Below are 16,999 nucleotides of genomic sequence, written 5' to 3'. Positions count from 1 at the left end.
CCACAAATCTGTATCCACCAGACGTTCTAAAGGTTCCTCTAGATCCCGAAGTTCAAGGCACTCAACGCTTAGTGAACAGCTAATGAATGCCCGCGCCGAAGCAGAGGCTATCAAGATACGGGCCGCATATGCAAAAAAGAGAGCAGACATGGAGGCCGAGGTGGCAGTAATGGAAGCCGAGGCAGCGCATCAAAAGGCAGCAATAGAAGCTCAAACGGCACGTCAAAGGGCAGCAATTGAAGCTTTAAAGGAACAGAGCAACTACGAGGCAGCTGCAGCAAAACTAAAGGTTTTGGAACAAGCTATCGGTGCAGATGAAAATGCTAGCGAAAGGGTCAGCGTCAAGGCAGATGTAGAAGATCCTTTTGAACGCACTAAGAACTATGTTCTAAACCACAGCAGTGAACACTCAATTACCTCCACGTTTCACGGCAACGCAAGGACTTCACCACATCATCAGGTAAAAGCCGTTCCAGCCACTTCCTACATGCAAACCCATTCCAGTGCAGCTCCCGACTGTCATGCTGATCCCGCATATGTCACAAAACGGCACACTAATCCGCAAGCAAGTCGCCAGCCTCCTGCTAACAGTACTGTTTCAGACCTTCACCCAACAATTCAGCTGAATGCCCATGCTGCACCATATCTTCCCACGTCTCTTTGCAACGATACCATAAACAATGCAATCCACAACAATCAACCAGCAACCTCCTATGTAAAGTCAGAGGCAACCGATACAACAGAGGTAGTAAAGTACTTACTTCGACATGAGCTCGCCAAGTCAGGCCTAGTAAACTTCGACGACCATCCTGAAAATTATAGAAGCTGGAAAGCCGCTTTCAAAACTACATTAGGCGGTATCGGTTTTACTGCCGATCGTGAGCTGGATCTGCTGATCGGGTTGCTTGGCCCACAGTCAACAGAACGTGTCAAGAGCCTCAGGTCAGTTTACATCGACAATCCAACTGCAGGTCTCACCGCAGCATGGGAGCGTCTAGAACAGACTTACGGTAGTCCTGAAGCCATAGAGAATGCATTGCTCAAACGATTGGAAAATTTCCCAAGGATATCTGGTAAGGACAATATAGAGTTCCAGAGACTCAGCAACCTTCTTCTCGAAGTCCAGCTTGCCAAAACTGACCCTAAGCTACCTGGCCTCAGTTACCTGGACACTGCTCGAGGAGTTAACCCTATCGTTTGCAAGCTTCCGCATGGCCTACAAGAAAAGTGGATCCAAGTTGGGTCATCATACAAACGGGAAAACAAGGTTTCCTTTCCCCCGTTCTCCTACTTCTGCAATTTCGTCAGGAACATTGCTGACACCAAGAACGATCCTAGTTTTGCATTCAGCGAGTTCAATACTCCCTCACCTAAAGGTGACAACCTACATACTAGCTACAGGAACCGCAGAGGTCCCGTGTCCGTTAGGAAGACAGACATTATTCCCACTCCCGCCCCAAACAAGAGCGGCAAGATCGAAAACCCAAACCGATTATGTCCCATCCACAAGAAGCCTCATCCCCTCAAAAAATGTATCGGTTTCAGAAAGAAGCCCCTACAAGAACGAAAGGAACTCCTAAAGACTTTTGGGGTATGTTATAGATGCTGTGCTTCCACCGATCACTTTGCCAAGGAATGTAAAACTCCTATCAAGTGCATAGAGTGCGGTTCCGAGGACCATGTGCAAGCACTTCATCCCTTTGAGTCCAATCCTTCACAACATGCAGACCTTCCTCCTGGGCAGAACCACAGCGGGAAGAGTACAGATCACGTACCTAATTCCACCATGGTATTTTCTTCGTGCACTGAAGTCTGTGGGGAAGACCACTGTGACAAATCTTGCGCTAAAATATGCCTAGTGAATATTCATCACAAGGATCAGCCAGAAAAGACTTTAAGGGTGTATGCTATCTTAGACGATCAAAGCAATCGATCGCTTGCACGATCCGAACTGTTCGATCTATTTTGCACAAAAGGAGAGGTTCACCCTTACACCTTAGGCACTTGTAGTGGAACTACAGAGGTTTTTGGAAGAAGGGCTCATGGATTTATGTGTCCTCCCTAGAAAATAACCTACAATTACCCTTACCTACACTTGTAGAGTGTAACCAGATACCAGCCAACAAAGAAGAAATACCTACACCAGAAGTTGCCTTCTACCACCCTCATCTAAGGTCAATAGCCAGTGAAATCCCACCACTTGACAAAGATGCTAAAATCCTTCTTCTGCTGGGAAGAGATATTCTAAGGATCCACAAGGTACACAGGCAGGTCAGCGGACCTCCAGAGGCCCCATTCGCCCAGTACCTGGACTTAGGCTGGGTCATCATAGGGAACGTCTGTATAGGCAAAATGAAAAGGCCTACTAACATTTCTTCATTCAAGACAAATGTATTGCCAAATGGTCGTAATACTCACTTTGAGCCATGCCCACATCACTACTGGGTGAAGGAGAAGGTAACTAGCTGCAAGTTGCAACATCGCAACACAAACCTTTCCCGCACCTACGATGACAGCTTTGGTTCTACAGTTTTCAATGTAAGCAGTGAAGACGACAAGTTGGCTCCTTCGGCAGAAGACAAAGAATTCCTTAAAGTAATGGACAATGAGTTCTTTCAGGAAGATTCCAATAGCTGGGTAGCACCCCTACCCTTTCGCCTCCCGAGAGAGAAGCTACCAAACAATCTACATCAAGCAGTCAAAAGATTCTCCTCCTTAAAGCGTACCTTAAGCAGGAAGCCAGAGATGGAAAGACATTTTGTGGACTTCATACAGAATATCTTTGACAGGGGTCATGCCGAACCCGCACCCCCATTGAAAGAAGGAGAAGAATGCTGGTACCTCCCTTCCTTCGGTGTGTATCACCCACGAAAGCCAGACCAAATCAGAGTTGTCTTTGACTCCAGTGCCCAACATGAAGGCTTCTCACTTAACGACATGCTCCTCACAGGGCCCAACTTGAACAACAACCTCATTGGAGTCCTAATTCGCTTTCGTCAAGAACCTGTAGCGGTGATGGCCGACATTCAACAAATGTTCCACTGCTTCATCGTCAAGGAAGATAACAGGAATTACCTCAGGTTTCTATGGCACAAGGACAACGACATCAACAAAGAGGTAATTGATTACCGAATGAGGGTACATGTCTTTGGGAACAGCCCTTCCCCAGCTGTAGCAATCTATGGACTAAAAAAGACAGCTCAGCTTGGAGAAGCTGAGTATGGATCCGATGCTCGTCAATTTGTTGAAAGGAACTTTTACGTAGATGACGGGCTCAAATCCTTTCCTACTGCTAAAGAAGCAATTAATCTTCTTACCAGAACAAAAGAGATGCTAGCTGTAGCAAACTTGAGACTTCACAAAATTATATCTAACAGCCAAGAGCTAATGAATGCATTTCACCCTGAGGACTATGCTGCCAGTGTGAAAGACCTTGACCTTGGGTCAGACACACCCCCTATGCAGAGAAGTCTAGGTCTGCTGTGGAACATCAAAGTAGACACATTCACCTTCCAGGTGTCAACCTGTGACAAACCCTTCACCAAGAGAGGAGTCTTGTCCGTAGTGAACAGCATCTACGACCCACTGGGATTTATAGCCCTAGTCACCATCCAAGGTAAGATGTTATTACGACAGCTTACTACTGATAACATAGATTGGGACACTCCGTTACCTATTGAGAAACAACAAAGATGGGAGAAATGGAGAGGTTCTCTGAAGACATTAGAACAGCTCCAAATTCCACGTTGCTATGCCCCAGTCTCCATCTCAGCCGCTGTCCAGAGGGAAATCCATATTTTCTCTGATGCATCAGTTGAAGCTATAGCTGCAGTGGCCTATTTGAAGACCTCAGGAGTTAATGGAGACATACACTGCAACTTTGTTCTAGGCAAGACAAAGCTAACACCAAAACCCGCACATACCATACCCAGACTTGAACTTTGTGCAGCTGTGCTAGCAGTGGAAATAGCTGAAGTCATAAAGAGTGAAATGGACATTAACATTGATTCCTTCACATTTTACACAGACAGCAAGATAGTGCTTGGTTACATTTACAACCAAACTAAACAATTTTACGTGTACGTCAGCAATAGAGTAGAACGTATCAGAAGGTTCTCCTTGCCAAAGCAATGGCACCATATTCCCACTGACTTTAATCCTGCCGATTGTGGGACAAGAGCTATATCTCCAGTAGCTCTCCCCGACTGCTTGTGGCTGTCGCCTCCAAGATTTCTTTCTGAAAACTCCTACTCAATTTCCACGGACACTACCTATGAACTGGTACATCCTGACGATGATAAAGAAATCAGGTCTATGCACACCACACTGTGTACCTCTGCGAGTTCAGAACAAAAATTAAAGTCGCATCGTTTTGAACGTTTCTCAACCTGGTCATCAGCTGTTAGGACCGTTGCTTATTTGATACACATTGCCCATTGTTTTAAAAGGAGCTCAACTTCAGAATGTCATGGCTGGCATATCTGTACCAACCTCCCTACTGCAACGGAAATTGAGCAGGCGGAAAGGGTTATCATTCGCTGTGTACAACAAGAAGTGTACATGGAAGAGTTGCACAGATTCAAAGGTGGAATACCTCTATCAAAGGGTAGTTCACTATTTAATCTGAACCCTGTAGTCGATGACAATCAGTTGCTACGAGTTGGAGGTCGAATAGAGAAATCTGACCTGTGCAGCAAGGAACAAAACCCCGTCATCATACCAGGTCAGCACCACATTGCCACTCTTCTAATACGGCACCATCACGAACTAATACAGCACCAAGGCCGACAATTTACAGAAGGCGCTATCAGGTCAGCTGGCTTGTGGATTGTTGGAATGAAGAGATGTGTTTCTTCCCTGCTTTTTAAATGTGTCAAGTGTCGCAAGTTAAGAGGTAGACACCAACTACAACAAATGGCAAGCCTGCCATTTGATCGCCTAAGTACAGATCCACCCTTCACCTACGTTGGAGTTGATGTATTTGGTCCGTGGACTGTGGTAACTCGTAGGACTCGCGGTGGAGCAGCCAATAGCAAGAGGTGGGCTGTGTTGTTTACCTGTCTCAGCGTACGAGCTGTACATATCGAGGTGATCGAGTCAATGGATTCGTCTTGTTTCATCAACGCTTTACGAAGATTCTTCTCCATCCGAGGACCTGTCAAACAGCTAAGATCCGACTGTGGTACCAACTTCGTTGGAGCCTGTAAAGAACTTCAACTAGACAATTTCTTAGCAAACAATGGATGTACTTGGCTGTTTAATTCACCACATTCTTCGCATATGGGAGGATCCTGGGAGCGAATGATTGGAATCGCTCGAAGAATTCTCGATTCCATGTTGCAGGACCACAAGTCTTCACTATTGACTCACGAGACTTTGAGTACCTTTCTCTCAGAAGTATCCGCCATCATCAATGCAAGGCCTCTAGTACCAGTATCTTCCGATCCTGATGCTCCAATGATCCTTACCCCAGCCACACTCCTTACTCAGAAGGTTGGAACTACCGTGATATCTTCTGCCGAGATTGACCCGAAGGATATCTATAGGCGTCAATGGAAACGGGTGCAACACCTAGCCAATGTGTTTTGGCACCGCTGGAGAAAGGAGTACCTGCATACCCTTCAAAGCCGTTCCAAATGGCAAACACCCAAGCCTAACCTCAAAGTAGGAGACCTTGTTCTTCTGAAAGATAGAGAAGTCTGTCGCAATGAGTGGCCTATGGGTCTTGTAACAAGCGTAATGCCCAGCGATGACGGAAAGGTTCGAAAGGTTGAAATTAAGATAACTAAAGGAGGTTCTGTTCGGACTTTCTCACGACCAATCACGGAATTGGTGCTTCTTCTCCCAAGTGAGTGACTTAGGCAGGAGTACCGGCTATACCTGTTATGGCGGGGAGAATATCACTATCACTATTGACTGTGCTACTGTTGAAGTCCCACGATTACAAACTATAGACCGCAGGACTCAAGCCATCTGTTTTTTTGGACGTCATGTTTCATTGTTCATTTACTGCATACCTTCTTGTGTTTGCGGGTATCTCGTATCTATGGTTTATACACCAGTTTTACCTTTAACGTTTCTTCCCCTACAGGTTCAAGTTGAACTTATCTTTATATATGTGATAGACTTTGAAATCTAAAGATTTCAGGCGGGGAGTGTCATGTTACATGATATTATTTTTATTATGTACTGTCTCTTTAATGCCTATCTAGTTTGTCTCTTGTGGCATTCCTTAGTTTGCATGCTGCTCTGTCTCCTCCCCCTCTTTGCTGCATCAGTCATTTTAATGCTGTAACTCATCTGACCTGTGTCTATTCTCTATACCTGCATGGAAGAATCGTTCTTTTACCTGTTGTAACTTGCATTCTACGGATCATACGACGAATAAACATCGCCAGATCTTCTTTCATGTGAGTTGTGACTGAGTAAGCTATCTGGAAAGGTGATTTGGGATGAATAATCTCTTCAGGGCAATGAGCTCCATGTGTTACTGAAAACCACATTCATAGCCTTTGCAGCCGATTCAGAATAGACACGCCCCCTGAGCTGCCAGCCTCAAGGGAACTTAGCAGAACTATTGGCACAATAAATGAGAATTATGGATCTATGTTAGGTATAGGGCTGGTTCTAGCCTTGTTACAAAGAGATTTTCATGTACTATATGATGTCTGATTTTCATTTTTTACATCAGTTATGGCAAAGCCCTTTAAAAAGCATCCTTTATGAAGAGTGACATGAAACTCAATGTAGAAAGAAACAAGAAAATAGTCACCAAAGAAAATGTGGAAAACGATAAGTGAAGTGGAAACGGACATAACAGCAAAAGTAGATCAATTAGCAAGTGCAAGACATGAGGTCAGGTATACAAAGAGTCAGAACGGCTTCCAATATATAACGGAAACAAGGCAGAGACTAAAAATATGTTGTCTTAAAATGTTCTCTTCACTACAAGAGCCTTGTTAGCTATGTGCTAGCTGCACTGCCTCCTAGATGCTCAGTGGCCCAGTTGTTAAATAACCCTTAGGATAATGAAAGTACAAGCTTATGCAAGTGTATAAATCATTCAGAGTTTACAGCAAGAACATTTGGAGTTATTTCTCTACTGCAAAGTTTCCAAAAAAGCAGTTGATGTGCAGTACCCCAGACCTTGGGGGCTATATACAATTGCATCGTATATTGTGTATTATAATGTTATGTATTTCATGTCATTTGGCCGTAAGTTCCAGTAAGGGAAGATATGGATGCAAAAGGTTGGCAGTAAAGATGAGCGAATTTCTCAAAAATTCGATTCGGTCGGTTCGCAGAATTTTCCAAAAAGATTTGATTTGATCCGAATTTATTTGTGGCGAATCCCATTAAAAAACTGCTTTTTCCTGGCTGCAAAGAGCCTGTATAGTGGTGTAGAACACTGTGCCTTGCAGAAACACGCATAGGGAGTCTGCTGTGGTACTGAAACAATACTGGGAGCCAGTATGACACGTAGATGACAGGCGTCGCTCTTAGAATCACTGCACACTTCATGGGGCCAAAAACTGACCAAATAACTCAATTGTGAACTCAACCTTACAGGTCAAGTTAGCGCTAGGTATAAAGAACCATGCAGAGGCCCAAGATCCTACTGTAGGGTGAAAGAGTGCACTCCTTTCACACTGTCGTTCCATATAGGTTTCTACAGAACCCGTGTAAGAGCGGCAGCTTGCGCGCCGCTGTTTCCTTGCTTACCGCCACGGTCCCAGGCGCCGTGTTTAGCGGTGATCTGCTGCCAGTGCTTCCCATTCACAGCTGCAGTCCTGGGCTCTGTCTGTGTAGGTACTGTTGTTCTGGTATCCGCTCCACAGTTTCCTCTCAACCCTGGCCACAGCATGCTTGCGCTTTGTTTCCTGCAGCACTTCCTTAAGGGCCGGCACGCATCACTTCCTGTGCTTTATGGGTTAGGTCATGTGACCTCGCTGACCAATCCTACCCCTCCTGCATATATAGAAGTGGCTCAGCCCCCTTCCCAGATGCCTCAGTGTCAAGGTCCTTGTGTCCTGCTAAGGTTCCTGATATTGTGTTCCTCACTCTTACTTGTATTCCTGGACTCTGATACCTGTTTGATCCCTGCCTGCTTGCCTTGACTCTCCTGTTGCCGACCCAGATTGCCTGACCTATTGCCTGTCTGACTTTGCCTCTGCCTCATCCTTCGGTCCTGCACTGTTGCTCCTGGTTACAACTCAGCCTGCTGACAATGCCTGTACCTCTGGTACCTTTCTCAGGTACCTCCTGATCCACCTGGACCAGCTGCCTTGTGTGCCTATCCTCCTCAAGAGGTAAGAACCTGGTGTTCCCCTCGGGAAAGTCTATCCCCACCATCAGGGGTACGGTGAAGATCGAGGGGTTCGCTGAGACAACACCCTTAGAGGAGGTAGGATACGTGGCACAGTGGGTTCACACCCGCTGGTTCATGACAACCTGTTCTTTTAAACGCTTATACAAGTAGAGCGCCCCTGACAGAGTGAAGAGTGTGTCAGCAGTAAGTTTGTGTTGACGTCACTGATTATTTTGCGGATCCTGTCTGTTGAGCATCTGCCTTTACTCAGTCAGCATTTGGCGAGTAATCCATCAGTACTACTGAAGCAAAAAAAAAAAAAAACAGGAGTGTATCCAAAACAGATGACATGTAAATGGAATATTGCATGTCTTCTGTGTTTGTTACCCACTCCTGCTTTTGGCTACCGAATCATAAGCCAATTCTGATGTAAAAGAGGGACCATGTCATACAGGCCTTAGAGCTGCTACATAGACAGGATTCGTTCTGTGGTCTCATTTTTCCTTCCTTCTGGACAGTAAAAAGAAGGTTCAAATAAATGATGATGTCAACCAGGCCAAAAATTCTAAATAGTGGTAGAGTCATGGAGTGGGGAGGGTGGAACAGCATGAGGAAGTCCACAGAGTGGCCCAGTGACAGAGTGGTGAGGTAGCAGCAGCATGAGGAGACCACAGAGTGGCCCAATGAGAGAGTGTTGAGGTAGCCGCTGCATGAGAGACCACAGAGTGGCACCAAATGACCAGGAGTGTTGAGGTGGGCAGCAACATGAGGAGACCACAGAGATGGTGAGGGTGGGCAGCAGCATGAGGGAACCACAGAGTGGCCCAGTGGACATAGAGGTGAGCTGGCAGCAGCATTGAGGAGACCACATAGTGGCCCTAGAGTGATAGAGTGGGTAGGCGGGCATGCAGCATGAAGAGACCACAGAGTGGGCCCAGTGACAGCATGTTTGAGGTGGCAGCAGCATGAAGCGACCACAGAGTGGCCCAAGTGACAGCATGTTGAGGTGGCAGCAGCATGAAGAGACCACAGATTAGTCCAGTGACATAGTAGTGACGCTGGCAGCAGCATGAGGAAACCACAAAGTGGTAAGATGGCAGCAGCATTAGGAGACCACAGAGTGCCCAGTGACATAGTGGTGAACTGGCAGCAGCATGAGAAGACCACAGAGTGTTCCAGTGGACAGAGTGGGAAGGTGGCAGCAGCATGAGGAGACCACAGAGTGGTGAGTTGGCAGCAGCACCAGGAGACCACAGAGTGGCCTCAGTGACATAGTGGTGAGCTGGCAGCAACCATGAGGAGACCACAGAGTGGTGAGGGGGCAGCAGCATGAGGAGACCACAGAGTGGCCCAGGTGACATAGTGGTGAGATGGCAGCAGCATGAGGAGACCACAGAGTGGTGAGGTGGCAGCAGCCCACAAGAGTGTGAGGTGGCAGCAGGCATAAGGACACCACAGAGTGGCCAGTGACATAGTGATGAGGTGGGGAGCAATACAGTATCAGCTGAAGATGGTGGGTGGCAGTAGGAGCACCTGGCAGCAGGTGTGTGGCATCAGGCAGGTGGCAGCATCAGAATAGTAGCTGAGCAGGTAGCCAGAAGAAACAGGTTCTCTTTTGACAAAGTTAAGGTGTGGCATCATGGATGAGTAAGTCTGATGCATTAGGGAACTGGTGTATGGAAATCCTGGCTGATCCACGCCTGATTCATTTTCACTAAGGTCAGTTTCTTCCACATTTTGGGTGGACAGGCGTGTTTCCCTTGGGTAACTATGGCCACCACCACACTAAACACCCGCTCTGATTCCACACTGGAAAGTTTGTCAAGGGAAAACTCGGGCCAGTTGCGGCCGCCAAATTGAGTTTGGCTGCCCAGTAGTCCAGGGGAACTTTGATGTTGGGGTGGCAGGGTGTACTCCAAGTATGCCACAACCTGCCTGCTTCAGGTTCTGCCTCTATGTCTACCTGCCTGCTGCTGGTGAGTAGTTTCTTCAGTAGGCGGGTGAAGAAAACTGCTCATCAGCGACTCTAGACTTAAGTTGCTGCTGATGGAGCTGGTACTGCTCCTGCCCCCCACCCCCCCAGCAGCCATTGCAGTTGAATGTGAGCAGAGAGGGCCCCCCCTGTCAGACCTGCATGCGGAATGAGCGATGACACACATAGCGAAGCGGCCTACTGACTACATAGGATGTCTTGATATTAGTTAAGTTTGTCCTCCTTCTCAGCACGTGTAAAAAGGCCCCCATTTTGTCCAGTAGCGTGGGTCTAACATGGTAGAGAGCCATTAGTCATCCTTCTGCCGAAATGGTGACAATTCGGCTGTCACTACGCAAGCAACTGAGCCAATTTTGCGCAAGTGACTCAGAGGGACTCCCTGCTCCATCTTCACTGCATACTGCCACTGTGTGTCTGGGTCATCTGCCTCGTCTTCTTCATCGCCCTGTAGCTCCTCCGGTTGCTCTGCTCTCCTCTCCTGTCCACCTGTTGTAGAAAACCACCCATTTCTCTACTCATTGCTTGTGCTCGTATGTCTCCTCCTCCTCCTTTAGTTCATTCCCCACAGGGCTCATGTGGCCGTAAGATGTAGTCGCCGCATCTCCTGTCCCTGACCAGCCAGATTTAGTAGCATCTTCTCCAGGACATGAATCAGTGGAATGACATTGTTCATCCCATAGTCTGGTGACTGACAAATAAAGTAGCCTCCTCAAAGGGCACGAACAAACGGCAGGTGTCATGCATGAGCTGCCACTGGCTAAGATCGAAGTTACACAGGGGAGTACCTCTGTCCGCTGGATATCTTTAAGAAATCGTTTATGGCCTGTCTCTGTTCATATAATTAGTCCAAATATGGAGGGTGGAATTCCAACGGGTGGAAACATCGCATATCAGCCTATTTGGGGGGTGCCATTCTGCCGCTGCAGCTCAAGGAGGGTGTGTGCATCACTGTGTACGAGTGGCTGAAGTGCATTCAAGTTTCCTTGCCATTTTCAGGATGTCTTGCAGATGGGTGAAAACTTCAGGAACCTCTTGACAAACCAATGTTCTTACCATTGTTGGTCACCATGGTTCCGATTTTGAGTTGTTGAGGAGAAAGCCAAGATTTGATATCTTGATGAAAGATGTGTAGCAGTTCCTCCCCTGTGTGACTCCGTTCACCCAGCAAACTTGGTGCAGAACAGCGTGACACCGCCGTGCCCCTGCCCAATGTGGTATGCTGGAGGAGCACTGTGAATTGTCCCTGCAGTGGAGGCTGAGGACACAGTGGAGGATGAGGAGGCAGAGGCGGACATTGTCGCCAGGACCAACGGCATGAGAACATGGAAGCGGAAGCGGCGTCACCTGGCCAAGTTGCTGGTGTGGCTGTGCCAGAAACCACATTTACCTAGTGGGCTGTAAATGACATATATTGTCCTTGACCGTAGTTACAGCCCCACACGTCGGCGCTGCCAGGCACTTTGGCAGACACCGACAGGCACAAGGACTGGCCCACCTTCTATTCTACATACATGTGCCGGGCTGGTACTGCCTTTTTCACAAAGAACAGATGGCTTGGGACTCTCCACAAGCCATCAGTTCTCTGAAAGGTGCAGAGTAGTGATGAGCGAGCAACCAAAGTGCTTGTATGCTCAAGTAGAACACTTCGCGCTCGGGTGTTCTACTGAGCACAATAGAAGTCAGTGGGAGAACCCCAGGCACCCCTGCTCTGAAGAGGGAGGATGTGGGGACTTTAGTTTGGCTTAGGAGTCTCTGAGTCCCATATATACAGTAGCTATATCCAAGATAGGAGTCAGTGTTTGGGACAGCCCAGTGTATTTAAATCTAATTTCTGAAAGTTCTGCCAGGATTTGAACTCCCAATGTTGTCAAAATAAGAGGCAAGGACATATCCACTCAAGCTATAAAGCTGAACGCTCTAAACTGTGTCAGAAAAACCTCATAGTAGTTTCTGATATAGTGAGTATTCACTAGTTCGCAGGAGAAGAAACAGTTGCAGAAGAAGAAAGAAGATGAACCTTTGGATGGCGCTGTCAGCAGGAGTCGGAAGCAGGTAGGTATTGGTAACAATACTTTTTTATTTTCAGTCAACGCGTTTCAGGGGCGGAGAGCCCCCTTCATCAGGACAGTATACAATATAAAACAACATTCACATGTTGCGGTTATTTAAACTAAAAAAGGCGCGTGAGGCCAAACAAAGGTGGAGCAAGGGGAGGGGGGGGGGCGGGGAGTGGGTGTGTATCTAAAGCTATAGAGAATTGTCGCCGGGCACTCAGCTGTTTGCTGATCCTTTGGACATATATATAGAATGGATCCGATTTGTTTTGTTAACTGATATGTTTAAAAAGTTAGTGGGTAAGGGATTTTTTGGGGGGTTGGATGGGGGAGAGCAATATCAGGAGATTAACCTGAGTGGAATCCGAGGGGAAAAAAAGGAAAATAGCTACTGATACAATGTTGTAGTTATTTCCTAAGGCTGTATCAATTGTCCATCCTAGACACAGTTTCACAATTGTAGCTAGCAGGGATTTTCTAGGCAGTGATGTGGGACTGCAGATGTTTGTTACATAAAGATAGAATTAGGGATGTAAATCTGAGGCCGCCCTTAACCCCGGTCAAGTCCAACATTCAGAAAGAAGTATAAATATAGTAACCTAGAATATTATAGAGTGTTTTGTTCTATGGGGCCCTTGGGTGGGAGGATCTTTTAATGTTCAAGGCGGACTACCAGGCAACGAGGAGATGTCCTTTGAGAAAGTTTATACTAGAGGATGGTCTCGTTTATTTCATTAAGCCCTTGGGGCGCAAGGGTATCTAATTGGTACATCCAATAGACTTCTCGTCGTTGTAATGTACTGAACCGATTGTATGGGTTTTCTGGTATGAAATCAATTGGTGTGATCTTGATGGGATGTTTTTCTTTATCTGATGTTGAGGCACAATGTCTGGAGAGGCTATGTTTTTGATAATGTTTTTGGATGTTGTGCCTATGTTGATTTAGCCTGCAGTGTAACTCCTGGGTGGTGCGGCCTATGTATTGGAGCCCGCAGCTACACTCGATTAGATAAATTACGTAACTAGACTGGCATGTCAGATGGTGTTTTATCATAAAGGTGGTCCCATTCTTAATGGACGAAAAATGTGTACATTTATTGGTTATGGTTTTACAGCATAGGCACCGACTCTTTCCACATTTGTAGCTGCCTAGTTTTTTGGGGGGTAACTGTGGTCCAGCCGAGCTGGCTTTTTTATGTTGTTTCGGCTTGCTGGGCGCAAGTAGGTTCTTAACTGTCGGGGCTCTCCTGTAGATCATTCTAGGTTTAGGGGGCAGGTGTTTTGCGAGGTATGGATCCTGTAATAGGATATGCCAGTATTTTGAAAAAATTGTGCGTATATTATTGTTGGATGTATTGAACTGTGTGACAAATTTTATATTCATTTCTGTATGTGTCCCTTCTCTGTTTGTGGGCTGTAGACAGGTTTCTTGTGTGTCAGTGATGGTTCTACTGTAGGCGTTTTTTATAAGTTTCCTTGGGTAGCCTTTCTCGATAAAACGTTTTTTAAGGATTTTTGCCTGGTTTTTAAAAACACTATCAAGGGTACAGTTTCGCCGGATTCGTTTGTATTGGCTATATGGAATGTTTTCCAACCATTTTTTATTATGGAAACTTGAAAAATTGATATAACTATTTGTGTCGATGGATTTGAAGTATGTTTGGGTGGCCAGTTGATTATTTTTGGTGGAGATAATGATGTCTAAAAATTCGATCTCACTTTTACTGTATTTCGGGGTGAATTTAATTCTCCAACCTGTATTGCTTATATTATTACAGAACTGTAAAGCAGTATTCTCATCACCGTCCCATATGATGAAGACATCATCAATGTACCTTTTGTAGTATACGAGTTGTTGGATATGGGGTGTAATGTTTTGGATGTGTAGCCTTTCAAATTCCCCCATAAAAAGATTTGCGAAAGATGGCGCTACTTTCGTCCCCATAGCGGTACCTCTGCGTTGATGGTATGTTACGCTATTATAGATAAAAAAGTTGTTCTCCAAAATGAAGCGGAGACTGTCTATAAGAAAAGTTACTTGGGGTGGTTTTAGGGTGGGATCTCCCTCTAAAACGGTTTTTATACACTGTATGCCCAGGTTATGTTGAATATTAGAATAGAGGGCTGTAAACAAAAAAGAAAAAAACTTCCTAATGCCAAGAGGCCCGTGCACCCCCTATTTTTATCACCTTCCTAAGATACACAAGAATACAACACACCCGCCTGGCAGACCAATTGTGTCAAACACAAAATGCGCCACAAGTAACCTATCACACTACCTAGATCTTTTCTTGCAACCATATGTGCGCACACTACCCAGTTATCTTCACGATTCTAGTCAGCTAATTCGGGAACTAAAAGACATCACCTGGAAAGATTCATACGCACTATTCACTATGGACGTCACAGCCCTCTATTCTAATATTCAACATAACCTGGGCATACAGTGTATAAAAACCGTTTTAGAGGGAGATCCCACCCTAAAACCACCCCAAGTAACTTTTCTTATAGACAGTCTCCGCTTCATTTTGGAGAACAACTTTTTTATCTATAATAGCGTAACATACCATCAACGCAGAGGTACCGCTGTGGGGACGAAAGTAGCGCCATCTTTCGCAAATCTTTTTATAAGGGAATTTGAAAGGCTACATATCCAAAACATTACACCCCGTATCCAACAACTCGTATACTACAAAAGGTACATTGATGATGTCTTCATCATATGGGACGGTGATGAGAATACTGCTTTACAGTTCTGTAATAATATAAGCAATACAGGTTGGGGAATTAAATTCACCCCGAAATACAGTAAAAGTGAGATCGAATTTTTAGACATCATTATCGCCACCAAAAATAATCAACTGGCCACCCAAACATACTTCAAATCCATCGACACAAATAGTTATATCAATTTTTCAAGTTTCCATAAAAAAAATGGTTGGAAAACATTCCATATAGCCAATACAAACGAATCCGGCGAAACTGTACCCTTGATAGTGTTTTTAAAAACCAGGCAAAAATCCTTAAAAAACGTTTTATCGAGAAAGGCTACCCAAGGAAACTTATAAAAAACGCCTACAGTAGAACCATCACTGACACACAAGAAACCTGTCTACAGCCCACAAACAGAGAAGGGACACATACAGAAATGAATATAAACTTTGTCACACAGTTCAATACATCCAACAATAATATACGCACAATTTTTTCAAAATACTGGCATATCCTATTACAGGATCCATACCTCGCAAAACACCTGCCCCCTAAACCTAGAATGATCTACAGGAGAGCCCCGACGGTTAAGAACCTACTTGCGCCCAGCAAGCCGAAACAACATAAAAAAGCCAGCTCGGCTGGACCACAGTTATCCCCCAAAAAACTAGGCAGCTACAAATGTGGAAAGAGTCGGTGCCTATGCTGTAAAACCATAACCAATAAATGTACACATTTTTCGTCCATTAAGAATGGGACCACCTTTATGATAAAACACCATCTGACATGCCAGTCTAGTTACGTAATTTATCTAATCGAGTGTAGCTGCGGGCTCCAATACATAGGCCGCACCACCCAGGAGTTACACTGCAGGCTAAATCAACAAAGGCACAACATCCAAAAACATTATCAAAAACATAGCCTCTCCAGACATTGTGCCTCAACATCAGATAAAGAAAAACATCCCATCAAGATCACACCAATTGATTTCATACCAGAAAACCCATACAATCGGTTCAGTACATTACAACGACGAGAAGTCTATTGGATGTACCAATTAGATACCCTTGCGCCCCAAGGGCTTAATGAAATAAACGAGACCATCCTCTAGTATAAACTTTCTCAAAGGACATCTCCTCGTTGCCTGGTAGTCCGCCTTGAACATTAAAAGATCCTCCCACCCAAGGGCCCCATAGAACAAAACACTCTATAATATTCTACAGTCGTGGCCAAAAGTTTTGAGAATGACACAAATATTAGTTTTCACAAAGTTTGCTGCTAGACTGCTTTTAGATCTTTGTTTCAGTTGTTTCTGTGATGTAGTGAAATATAATTACACGCACTTCATACGTTTCAAAGGCTTTTATCGACAATTACATGACAAAGAGTCAGTATTTGCAGTTTTGGCCCTTCTTTTTCAGAACCTCTGCAATTCGACTGGGCATGCTCTCAATCAACTTCTGGGCCAATTCCTGACTGATAGCAACCCATTCTTTCATAATCACTTCTTGGAGTTTGTCAGAATTAGTGGGTTTTTGTTTGTCCACCCGCCTCTTGAGGATTGACCACAAGTTCTCAATGGGATTAAGATCTGGGGAGTTTCCAGGCCATGGACCCAAAATGTCAACGCTTTGGTCCCCGAGCCACTTAGTTATCACTTTTGCCTTATGGCATGGTGCTCCATCGTGCTGGAAAATGCATTGTTCTTCACCAAACTGTTGTTGGATTGTTGGAAGAAGTTGCTGTTGGAGGGTGTTTTGGTACCATTCTTTATTCATGGCTGTGTTTTTGGGCAAAATTGTGAGTGAGCCCACTCCCTTGGATGAGAAGCAACCCCACACATGAATGGTCTCAGTATGCTTTACTATTGGCATGACACAGGACTGATGGTAGCGCTCACCTTTTCTTCTCCGGACAAGCCTTTTTTCAGAT

The 16,999-nt window shown here is 45.4% G+C and overlaps 1 long non-coding RNA gene across 1 annotated transcript; it reads left to right on the top strand.

The window, feature by feature from the left end:
• The first annotated feature begins 6,197 nt into the window (after nt 1–6,197).
• LOC120988839 lies at nt 6,198–15,687 on the top strand. Its single transcript, XR_005776193.1, has 3 exons — nt 6,198–6,410; nt 9,933–9,937; nt 15,677–15,687. It is a non-coding gene; the product is annotated as an uncharacterized LOC120988839 (long non-coding RNA).
• The last annotated feature ends 1,312 nt before the right edge of the window (nt 15,688–16,999 follow it).

This window comes from Bufo bufo, chromosome 2 (genome assembly GCF_905171765.1).
Source record: "Bufo bufo chromosome 2, aBufBuf1.1, whole genome shotgun sequence".
Lineage (NCBI taxonomy): Eukaryota > Metazoa > Chordata > Amphibia > Anura > Bufonidae > Bufo > Bufo bufo.
This window is presented reverse-complemented; position numbering and strand designations above follow the sequence as displayed.